The following is a 13403-nucleotide window of genomic DNA, read 5'->3' as shown; positions in this document are numbered from 1 at the left end:
TCTTGACCATATTTCCGCATGTGATTCTCTACTGAAATGTAATGAAAATGTTCTGCTTTTAAAACAAATTGTGATAGGTGATGAAAAGTGGACACTGTACAACAATGTGGAATGGAAGAGATCATGGGGCAAGTGAAATGAACCACCACCAATCACACCAAAGGCCAGTCTTCATCCAAAGAAGGTGATTTTGTGTATATGGTGGGATTTGAAGGGAGTCCTCTATTATGAGCTCCTTCCGGAAAACCAAACGATTAATTCCAACAAGTACTGCTCCCAATTAGACTAACTGAAAACGGCACTCGGTGAAAAGCGTCCAGAATTAGTCAACAGAAAACGCATAATCTTCCATCAGGATAATGCAAGACCACATGTTTCTTTGATGACCAGGCAAAAACTGTCAACAGCTTGGCCGGAAGTTCTGATTCATCCACCGTATTCACCAGACATTGCACCTTCGGATTTCCATTTATTTCGATCTTTACAAAATCTCTTAATGGAAAAAATTTCAGTTCCCTGGAAGACTGTAAAAGGCACCTGGAACAGTTCTCTGCTCAAAAAGATAAAAAGTTTTGGGAAGATGTAATTGTGAAGTTGCCTGAAAAATGGCAGAAGGTAGTGGAACAAAAGGGTGAATACGTTGTTCAATAAAGTTCTTGGTAAAAATGAAAAATGTGTCTTTTATTTTTTACTTAAAAAACCGAAGGCAGTTTTTGCCTCACCCAATATTTGTTGAATTACTTTTAACACGTGTATACATATAAATCATTAAAAATGGATCATACTATAGCTTACTTTAATAAAGTATAACAAAGTTTTACTTTAGTTGAATTTTGCTGAAGAAAATCAATCTGAAGTAAAAATGAGAAAGTTGCTAGCCTTTCAATAAATGCTTCTTTCCTATAGATGCTTATTCTAAAATCATTCCTTTAAAGTTTTCTCTTATAAAGTTGAAGTCACTACAAATTATATAGTCCAATAATAAAGATAACAAACACAGGGATTTTACACATTTCTATACCTCCACTTCTCCAGCATACTTCTCCAGGTTTTATTACTTGTTACTTTTATATTTTCAAGATTAATATTTATATTCGTATATTTAACCATGACTTTTATTTTTATATTAAATTGGATTCACCACCAGTTGTTTTACTAAAAGGCCTCTATTATTGGCTGAAATTCAATATAAGTAGCTTCCCCACCCCCACCCCACCCCAGGGATAGCACATGCTTGCATTCTTGAAAATATATATTATTACCTAATTTTTCTTTCAATAACTGTCTCTGGCTTATTCATATGACTTCTCTTTTTCAGCCACTTCCCAACCAGTAGTTTTAAACTAGATTTATAAAGAGATAACCCATGTCTTTTCTGTGGCTTTTCTAAAACCCTTTATCACATCACTCCAAAAAAAGCCACACTGACTATTGTTTTCATGATTCTGGCACTTACTTTGGGCACATTCTGTAATCTGCTGATTGGCTTTCAGAATGCCCCTGGATTGGCTTCCTGCTGTTCCCTTATCTTGGTGATTGATGGTTTGAATCTGTCACACATCATATTCGTTGAAGATACTTTGTAAACAAGTTGACATTTCTTATTTTTTCTGGTATTTAGAGAAACAATTTTCATTAGTGAGTATTCCTAAAATAAAGAATTTCTTGACTTAATTGAAAATTTTCATTTCTCATGGACCTCTCCTTGTTATGATCAAAAAGCTAATTTTAATTTTCTTCTATTGGCTACCATCTTCACCAGAGTAAGAAGATCCTCAAAGATCTGATCCATTGATGTTGCCCTTCTCTTTTACCAATAGTGATGTTGATTCCTTTTTTTTTTTCACCTTCGTGTTTCTTTAAACTTTCCAGTGGGCTTATTAATAGATAATATACATAATATGACTAAAATATTTAGCATGAGAGAAAAATATTTAAAGAGGATACTGGAGAGACATTTTGGTAATTGGTTTTAATGCGGTTATTATCTGTTCTTGACAATATCTTTTATTAGTATATACCACATCTCTTCATTACTTATTCTGTCTTTAGCTTTAAAGTTATATTTAAATTATATTAAGCCTGATATTAAAAAAATTTACAAGCTATTTCAGGTTTACTTTTACTGACATACCACATAAAAGGAAATATATATATATTGATTCCATCCATGCTAATATAATTAATATTTTGTATTTTCACAGAAATAAAGACAACAGATTGCTTGATCTTTGTTTATTTTTAATATAATTTGGAATTTGTCTTTTCATAACAAGTTTAATTCGTGTATGTGTATTGCAATTACTGTTATTTTAGAGGTATTCTCTGTTAACTTACTTTTTTGTTTTACATTTATTTTATATTCTTTTTGATTTTGTGTTTTCTCCTTAACTGTCCTTGGATCACTTATATTTTCTCTGCTATTTATACATTTACTTTTATTCTTCATTAGTCATTAGTTTATTACTACCCATTATTTATATTTACATGTTAGTTTAGATTTCTAATACTTATAATTAACTACAGTTGGTCCTAGAACAACATGGGTTTGAACTGCGCAGGTCCACTTATACATGGATTTTTTTTCAATAGTAAATACAATAGTCCTACAGATGCAGAGCTGTGGATACAGAAGAACCACGTATATATATGGAGGGCTGACTATAAATTATATACATATTTTCAACTTCAAGGAGGGTTAGCACCCCTATCCCCCATGTTGTTCAAGGACCAACCGCATAGCCTCATCCCAAACAAGGGAAGTTACTGAGGATCCACTATTGACCCCTGACAACTATTCCCTTAATATTAGCATTTTTGGCACTACTTATTTAGATAATGAAATGTCTTGAGTTATTTACTCATCTTCACTTTCAATATTATTGTTCTTCTACTTGGAGTTATTTCTATTCTTGCAGATGTACTTCTACTGTGAGCGCTGCCAAAGAATACCACTGAGTAATAAACTTTCTGAGACTTATATTTCTGAGAACCTGTTGAATTGGCTAAGATATTCAAATGATACTTTACTTGTATGTAAAATGTGATGCTCAGTGCTTAAAAAACTATCAATATTTTTAAGTGCTTTGAAGTATCATCTGGGGAGAAATTTGAAGTCAGTGTGATTTCTATCTCTTTTCAGTAAACATTTTTTCTCTTCTGGTGGTTCTGGGATTGTTTCTGGGATGTTTTCCTTGAGGTTCTGAAATTTAAAAATAATATTTCTAATTGTGTGTTTGTGTGTGTGTGTATGTACATGTATGTGCATTTGCTTTGCCCTTATATATCCTGCTTGTCATTTCTATGTTTAATTCTTGGAAATTCTAGTTATTATATCATTAAATATTTCCATCCTCCTTTATTTTTTCTCTTATTTGGTGACTCATAAGATTTATGCTGACATTTCTAAGTCATTTATTTTGGGATTGTTCCCTTACCTCATCATCCAGTTCATTAATTCCATCTGATGACCATATCCACTTTCTATCTAACACATTTATTGAGATCTTTATTTCAGCAATTAAAATTTTATACACAATAATTTAAATTGGTTCTGTCCCGTAGTGCTTGTTCCTGTTGCAAGTTTGTAATCTGATCCTTTCTGGGCATATTTGTTACATTTTTATAAAAAGTTATTGTTTGCCCTGTTAATAAATTCAGTTGTTTAGTTTGTTATCTTTCTTCATGGTGCTTGTACTCTTCAGATAATCTGCTTTCTTCCTGTGCGGTTATCATGTCTGGTATGTATTACATCATTACATAGTCATTCACGTCTGAGGAGAGAGGTGAATTCCTAAACCTGACTTTGTGCTACTTCATATGAATTTAGAATGTGGGGTGAACATTGGGGTAGAGAACTCTACTATTATACATGGGTCTCAAACACACCTTATTTAGTTTATTCATCTCCCTCTCCCTATGATGATGTTGGCCCTCAGAGAAACCCCCAGACACTCTGATTCTTGTGTTTCAACATTGAGTTTAACATTTGTTTTAGGTAGATAAATTTTAAGTTAAAGGTATACATACAGAGCTCTGTTTTGTGAAGAGTTTTTACCCTCAGTGTACACTAAATTTTATTTTGTTTTCCTGGAAACTGATGATGCTATGGTTATATTTATGTCATGATTGATTAAGGCAAAGTCTCTGAACAAATCAGGATGTAAAATTCTCTTCCTACCACATTTGTAAGTCCTTATGATGAGTGAGTGAGGTGAGCAAATGGAATGGTGTAAGTAAAGTTAATATATTCATAAGGAAGAATTTTCCTTCAGATGACGTTGGAAATGAAGTATTACCTAATGCTTGGAGGCTCTAGATGATCAAGGTAGTAATAATAATTCTTCTAGGCAAAATATTTCTCTCCTTTAACGTTACTCTGAGTCTCCAAGGAAACATTACTCTGAAGGATATTCTATATTCTCACTATTTTTTTGGCTGTAGTTTCCTATCATCAGTCTTAGCTTTGCTTTTGTTTGTTTATTATACCTTGAATCAGAAAAAAAATAATCAGTGTTGGCCTGATGTTAGCTGGCCCATGGGATGAGTGGATTTCCTTTGCTTTCATTATTTTTCACTTTAGTAATTCTGGAAATCTTCCTCTAAAATTTATAATGCTCTGCGAATTGCTATAAATTTATATTAATATATCAATGATACAGTAGCCTGAAAATTGGGGGATGAAGACTGGGATGGAGTCAGCTCTGTAGTGGACTCCTTAATTAATCCCCAAGGCTTCCTATTTCCAGCATTTCAATTGTGGCTGATTTCTAGTAGTAAAATGGCATACGAGTGGGGTATTTTCCTCCAAGTGTCCCAAATATCCTCATTAGCAGACCTTGTTTTCTATATTATGGGTATTACTTGACTTATGGCATTTTCTTCTTTTCCTGTCTATTAACATTACTGATTCTCAGAGGGGGTAATTACAAATCTAGTCCTCATGTCTTCCATCAAACTCATCCTATCTGCATTCCTTAGTTTTTAATCGTATTGGAAGGTTCTGTCATTTTGTTTTTAATCCCTTTATTCATTTTCTAGGATATAGAGTGCAAGAGAGGATGAGTAGGTAGAGAGGGAGCTGAGGTCAATTAAACCTCTGTACTTACTTTAAAATATTACATGGATATCTATAAGAAAGAAAATCTTTATCAATTTGCTTCTTCAGAAAACCACAAATACATCCAATAACTGGCTTACTCAGGTTTTTATGTGCTACTCAAAATATTTAGGAAACCTAGAAATAATGAAATTAATTTAAATTTCCCCACATGTATCCAATATCAATTTTTGACTTAATCAAAATTTCAGGTTAGTTTTCTTATGACTCTAATCTAGACTCTAGATGTTATCCAGACAAATTAATTTGTGTATTTTTTTTTCCAGAAAATAATCAGCCTAGTTAGGGCTCTCAAAGTTAAAATGATTATAGCATGGGATGCAACCTGAAGGTAAGCATCCTCAGTGATCACTCCCCTCTAGGCTGGAGGAGAATTAAAGGATTATTTTGGATGAGATATAAGTGATTTAAGATAAATATTAATTTCCTTCTCTCCAATCTGTTCTGTCTTAAACTATCCTAGATACCTCACATATAGTAATGTTTTGTGACATAATCATAAAATCATAAAAAAATCATAAAAAAACATTTAATAATATAATCATTACAAAGAGATGATTTTGTGAACAGAAAAGCAACTTATTTAATGTGGTCTTGTAAACTGAAGTTAGCTGCCCTTTTAAGATAAAGAAACCTTACATTATAAAACACAATGGAATATGACTCATAAAAATGGTATATGTTGTGAACAAAGAAATAAAAGTAAATACTACAGTTAAACATCCATAAATGAGAGAAGGCCACAGCTGCATAAAAACAGACCCTTTTCAGCCAAACATTGTGTTATAATTGAATTGCTTGCTGAGACAAACAAAAATCAAGTCTCTCTCAGAATCAGATTCTGACTGTCATGCACTTTAAGTGAAGTGAAGCAAAATGCCTCTCCATGTGTTCAGAGAGTGTTATGGCTTTCACTGGGTTTTGGAAAGCTTTTCTACAGGGCTTTTCATAATTGTATTTTCCCCAGGTTAAAAGAAATCTCTAATCACAGTGCCTTTTTTATTCCCCAGGTACTTCCCTACCTGTGTTACATGAAAGACCACTGTGACTCACAGGAGGAGCTCTTTTTGCAAGATTCAAACTAATTTATACAAACTTCATTGAAGCTTCAGAGGATTGAATTTTTAAAGTAATGCAACTGCCTTTTAAGAACTTTTCCAATTAATGTTTGCTCCATTAGCCTTTCTAACTGGCACAGTAAATTTCATGCTGTATATTATATGTGTGTTATATTCATACACATCTTATATCATCTTAGTCAAACATTGTACACATGTACAATAGATAAATAGGTATAATATGTGTTCAGTATAAAACATCTTATGATGATGAAAATCAAACTATGTTTTCTTCTTATAGCACAATAATTCACAAAAGAGAGTGTAAAATATGTGTTCACTTTAAAAAGTAGTTAAAAACACTCATTTTACTTCAACATGACTAAGTAATAGAATGTGGTTCCTTAGAATCCCTCTTCATGTTCCCTCCCCCATTGTACATTTCTCTCTACCATTGTGCTAGTCACCAGTGTAGTCTGACATTTGTGATAAACATATCAAACTTTAAAAAAATCTTATCATAATTTGTATATATTCCAAAATTATATAAAGTTTTTCCTTGTTTTTAGAAGCTGTTCAAATGAAATCCAGCCAACTCTTGATAAATGTTCATTTTTATATCCATTTTCTTACTCAGAGGAAGAGTAAAACAAAAATATAGTGCAAGTGGCTTGTTTTAAATGAAACAATCCAGAAATTACACCCTTCTTTCAATTCGCATCTTATTAACACCAATTTAGTCACATGAACACGTGAGTCTTAAAGGAAGGCTGGGAAATCCAGTCACTAAATTGGCAGAGGTCTTCCTCTGGCCACCCAAGTTTTCGTGTATACCCTTCTTCCCATACATGAAATTCACTCCTTCCTTACTAAAGAGGCCAAAGACCCCGAAAAACTTATGCATCCAGTTCAATATTCAGGATCTTTGAGTCCTGCACAGTGTTTCCCAAAAGGTCTGACATGGCTCACTAATCTAACAATCTATTAACAAATAGCTATTACTGCAATCTCCAGCACACATTCACAATCAATAAGGAACAGTAAAAAGAAAGAAGATAATCACACAAAAAACTTCCACTCAGGAAAATAAAAGAAAGAAAAAAGGAAGAATTCAGTGGCTACTTGTTCTTTGTCAAAATGAAATCTTGCTAGGCACTGATTCCAAGTGGTTATATCCTGGTAGTGAAATAGGATACTTGGTTAGAGACTGCTTCTATTATTTGTCAGAAAGTGACTTGAAAATGTCGTTTGTGGCACCTACATTCTCCTTTCTGAAAGTTCTTCTTTTTCTATTGAACTATGAGGAATGAGCACTGGAGAATGTTCCTCCGTAGAACATGCAGCCCACTGCCTGCTGGAAGATTGCTTTAGGATTTAATCAATATCAGGCATTTGCCTGTCAGAATTGTAATTTCTATTGCAAACATTTATCTATTCATAAAACAAAAACAGAAATACATAAATAAGCAATTGATATATTTTAGATTAATTATAAATTAATTAATAATATATTAATTAATTTATAATTAATATAAATTAATATATATATTATATTAAAATTAGGAAAAGGTATTGAAAGCTATGATAGTAGAAAAGAAAAATTAACAAAAAGTTTGGAAGAAGTTTCAAATTTCAAAAGAAATTAAAAATTGAGAATACTTTCCAGAAAGTAAAAAATAGACCAAATAAAATTAACATATTAGGTCAAAGTGCCAATATCCAAATAATATGAGCTAGAAAGAGTCAAAAAAGAAATGAGAAAATTTTAGAATATAAAAGTAATATATAAAATTTAACTTAACTGAAGGCCATGAGTTTCCAATTTTAAGTGATTTATAGAAAATCATATCATCATCAAATTTTACAAACATTGTGATAGAAAAAACTTTAAAAAGAGAGAGAGAAACTATTAAGAGAATTAAAAGTCATATAAAATAGGTTGAGAATCAGAGTGACATATGATTTCTTAGAAACAACACTGAAGCTTAGAAGCAAAGGAACACAAATATTCAAAAGTCTGCAAGGTAGTTATTTCTAAGATAATTCTAAAAAATTGTTTCTAAAATAATTTAAGGAATAAACCAAGAAAGAAAAAGACAGGAGATAAGAGAAATGAAACACACCACAATAGAGAAGTGCTGCTGTACAATTGGGCCAAAAAGCAACTAGTGTATATTTGAGGAGTAGAATGGAAGGTTCCAAGAGATGTGTCTCCCCACACTCCCAACAAAGGTAAATCCCTGATCTTTATGAATGTATTCAGAAGAGATTTAAAATTCTGAAAGTTAGTCCATGAATGAATACAGAATGGGTATATAGAAAATTAAATAAGGCCAACGAGGCAATTACTAACTCCTGGGCAAATAAAAACTATACAAAGCAATACCTGTATTTATTCAGCATTATGTTAGCCAACTGTGAGAAATGTTACATAGTCATAATCATATAAATACAATAAATATGAAACTAAAAGTAATTGTGCAGCTTGTGAAAGGAGAAGTGAGCATGAATGTTTATATTGCAGGTAGAGGTGGAGACTGGTAGAGTGTGACAAAGATAAACTATGGCTTTCCACAGGAAGAAAACAGTAGATAACATATAACACCGAAAACTCAATGCATTAAGATATAAGCACATTCTTTATTTTTTATTTTTTTTTTCGGCCACACCACAGGGCTTGCAGGATCTTAGTTCTCCAACCAGGGCTTTAACCTGGGCAGCAGGCAGTGAAGGCACAGAGTCCTAACCACTGGACCTCCAGGGAATTCCCAATATAAGCACATTCTTAAGAGACATGGAGATAAATGCCAAAAGAAACAGTGAAAGAAATAAAAGTGACAGCTTCTGGGAAGCAGAGATTGAGGAATGGTAAAGAGTGGGAAAATAACTGTCATTTTCTTTTAAAAGATTTTTAAGACTCTTTGGCTTTTTAACTATACTCATGATAAAAATTTTAAATAAATAAATATATATATATATATAGAGAGAGAGAGAAAGATGTATGTACATTTGTGTGTAGATATATGAAATTTTTATTTTTACCAGAGTCATTATATAAGTATATATTGATTTCAGAATGTGGCACATACTGACACTCATTAACAGCTAAATCCATAGCTCCACATCCACATATCCACAATTAGCTTTACCTTTTAGGAATTGATGAAGGAACCAAATCCCAGAAAGGTTAAGTGATATGCCCAAGTACATAGGAGTAAAAAGAGGAAAGAGAGTTCAGATCATATCTGTCTCTGAAAGTGTGACCTTCATTACGCTACATTTTACCTGGCTTATTTATATTAAGGAACACATTCTACTGTACATATTTGTGTCCAGTAAGATGAGTAAGATGAAGTCAAAATATTCCAAGGGAAAATCTTCATCTAAATCTGTTGTATTGTTATCACTTTAAAAGTGGGGAAGTACAGATCCACAACTGTGTGTCTAATGATTTCAAGTTATCTATGACTCTTTTTTTCTCTTCTAATTTTCTATCTTTACATTGCACAATGGTGTAATTTAAAAAGCCAATGTCTAAATTTAATATCTCTTACTGTCTTGAAGCCATAAAAGTGATAGGGAATGAAAATGGACTATTTTTGAATAGTTTTCAGATGACTTCGATAAATAATGAAATTTATCATTAAAATCAAACTTTTTTTTTTTTTTTTTGCTTCTAAGCAAACACGTGATATATAGGTCCAGGTCCTCTTTAGAATTCCACAGGACTAAGACATACAGAGCAATAAAAATTGCATTAACATCATGAATGTCTGTGAAAGAGCAAACCTGCAAAACAAAATGGACAATGATGTCAAAATAAAATTATATTACATGCTACTCTCAGTTTTAGTGCTTCCATTACTCGCATGGAATTTGGGAGACTGTGGAGGAAGAATTAGTACCAAGTGATTTTTTTTTATTAGGGTTGATGCATCCATGTTACCATAAACATATCAGAGAAATGAATATAAACTGTGGTTTAATACATAATAAATATTATACTGTAAGCACAAATTTTATGCAGGGTAGTGTCTTCTTAAATGTAAATAATAAATACTACAAATTTTTAATTTTATGTGACTATTGTTCACGTTGTTGGTGAAAAAGCATTGATGGTGTCAACCTGTGCTTGAGAAGGTGAAGATTTATGTACTTATATTTAATATATTCCAGTGTTAGAAAGAGATAAAACTGATTTGTTTTTTATTATATTTCCACTGCTTAGAATAAAGTATGGTATAGTCCAAGGACTCATTCCTTCATTAATCATTTTAAATTTCATTAGTCAATTCATTAAACAAATATTTATGATGAATCTACAACTACATTCCATTTTTAGCACTGACAGAACATGGAACAAAATAAATCAAAACTTCTTCCCTGAAGGAGCTTAAAAGTTAGCGGGAGGAAACAGATAATAAACATTTAAAAATTACTAAAATATATAGAATGAAAGATGGTGGCATATATCACAGAGAAAAATAAACGAGGAAAAGGAATAGAAAAAGCCAAGTGTAATTCTAGGTGGATGGTCAGTGTCATGGGTTGAATTGTGTCCACCAAAAACAAACAAACAAACAAACAAACAAATAAGTAAATAAATAAAAAGTCAAAGTCCAATCCTCAGTAGCTCAGAAAGTGACCTTATTTGGAAATGGGTTTGTTGCAGCTGTAATTATTTTAAATGAGGTCATACAGGAGTAGAGTGGACCCTTAAGCCAATATGACTGTGTCCTTGTAAGAGGGAAAAGACACAGAGGGAATACAGCTATGGAAAGAACAGAGACACTGGGAAGATGCTGTGTGAAGCTGGAGGCCCCGATTAGAGTGATGCATCTATAAGCTGAGGAATGCCAAGGCTTACTGGCTGTCATCATAAACTAAGAGAGGCACATGAAGAGATTCTCCCTTTGTGCTCTCAGGAAAAATGAACCCTTGATTAGTTCCTTGATTTCAGACTTCTAGCCTCCAGAACTGTAAGAGAACTTAAGTCACCCAGCTTGTAGAAATTTGTTATGGCAGCTCCAGAAAATGAATATAGTCAGGAAAAGTGACATAGAGAAGGTGATATGTCAGTATAGACCTGAAAGAGTCAAGGGACAGATACATGTGAAAATCAGTGAATGAGCTTCTAGTCAAGCGGAAATGCAAATTCAAAATTCCTGAGGTCAAGGTGACTCTGGTGTGGCTGGAGCAGTGTGATTAAAAAAGAAGGTAAAGGGAGAGTATATATTCCATTGTGTATAGATATAGATATAGATATATCATATCTTCTTTATTCATCTGTCATTGGATATTTAGGTTGCTTCTATGTCTTGGTTATTGTAAATAGTGCTGCTTTGAACATTGGGGTGCGTGTATCTTTCTGAATTACAGCTTTCTCTAGATATATGCCCAGGAGTGGGATTGCAGGATAATATGGTAACTCTGTTTTTAGAAGATGTGGTGTGTGTGTGTGTGTATATATATATATATATATATATATATACACACACACACATATACACAATATAATATTACTCAGCCATAAAAAAGAATGAAGTAATGTCATTTGCAGTAACATGGATGGACCTAGAGAATATCATACTAAGTGAAGTAAGCCGGACAGAGAAACACAAATATCATATGATATCACTGATATGTGGAATCTAAAAAAAAAAGAAACAAATGAACTTATATACAAAACAGAAAGAGACCCACAGACGTAGAAAACAAATTTACGGTTACCAAAAGGAAAGGGTGGGGATAAATTAGGAGGTTGGGATTAACACATACACACTACGATATATAAAGTAGATAACCAACAAGGACCTACTGTATAATAGCACAGGGAACTATTCTCAGTATTTTGTAATGACCTACAAAGGAAAAGACTCTGAAAAAGAATATATATATATATATATATATATATATATATATATATATATATATATGAAACAATCACTGTGCTGTACACCTGAAACTAACACGAGATTGTAAGTCAACTATACTTCAATAAAATTAAAAGCAAAACAAAACAACAACAATAAAAATTAAAGGGAGATACATTTCAAGAATTAAGAGGGTAGGAGAACCATTCAGGCCCTTCTAAATTAATGCTTAGACTTTGCTTTTTACTATGAGTGGGAAGGAAAGCCATTGGTGGGTTCTGAGCCAAAGGCTGTCTTGATCAGGTTGGGTTTTTTTGTAATTTTATTGGTTTAGTTGATTTACAATGCTGTGTTTAATTTCTGCTGTAGAGCAAAGTGACTCAGTTATACATATATATTATTTTTCATATTCTTGATCAGACCATTTTAATTGGATTAATCTAGGTATTATGTTGAGAATTGACTGAAAAAAACCCACAAGGTTCAAAGCAGGGGAAACATTTAGGAAAATATTGCAGTAATTTAAGAAAGATTTTATGTTCCTTTTTCCAGATAGTAGCAATGGCTGTAGTGGAAATGGGTTCATTGAATATTCTAAAAATATTTTGAAGGTAAAGCTTATAATGTTTGCTGATGGATCAAATATAAGCTGTGAAAGAAAGAAGTCAACTATGTCTGTGAAGTTTTTGTCCTAAAAACATTGTGGAATGGGGTTATCATTATTATGATAGAGAAAAGAACTGGGAGAGCTGACTATAGGGGAAAGAACCACATTTCACGTTTTGATATGTTAAGTAGAGTTACAGGTGGAAATACCATGTAGGCTATCGAACATTTGAACCTGGAGTTCAGGGAGTGGTCAGAATATAAATATGAGGGAGATTAGTATAATTACATCATTTAAAAACATGAAAATGGATGAATTCAGTAAATAAGTGGAGAGAACCAAGAATGAATCCTAGAGAACTCCATGGTTAGAGATGGGCAAGATGACGAGGAACAAACAAAGGAGGTTAGGAAGAAATAGGCAGAGAGGAGGGCAATTAGTACTGTGTTTTTTTGCAGATAAGGGCAGAATATGTTTCAGGAAAGAAAGAATAAGCATCTGGGCCATGTACTGCCAATCATCAGTCAAATAAAAAAGGCTAGGTTTTAACCGCTGGGTTTCGCAACAGCAGGATCACTTGTGATTTAATTAGTGGCAGTTTTAGTGTGGTATAGGCCTTAAAAGTCTGGAGGAAGTAGGTTGAAGAGAGAATGTGGGCAGAGGTATTGGAGAAAATCTGAGACTTTCTAAAAAGATAATGAAAGAAATGTTGGTGATAGCTAGAAAGGAAGAGGGGTCAAGTGATG

Source organism: Monodon monoceros, unplaced genomic scaffold (genome assembly GCF_005190385.1).
Source record: "Monodon monoceros isolate NGI ecotype Baffin Bay Population unplaced genomic scaffold, NGI_Narwhal_1 Super_Scaffold_18, whole genome shotgun sequence".
Lineage (NCBI taxonomy): Eukaryota > Metazoa > Chordata > Mammalia > Artiodactyla > Monodontidae > Monodon > Monodon monoceros.
This window is presented reverse-complemented; position numbering follows the sequence as displayed.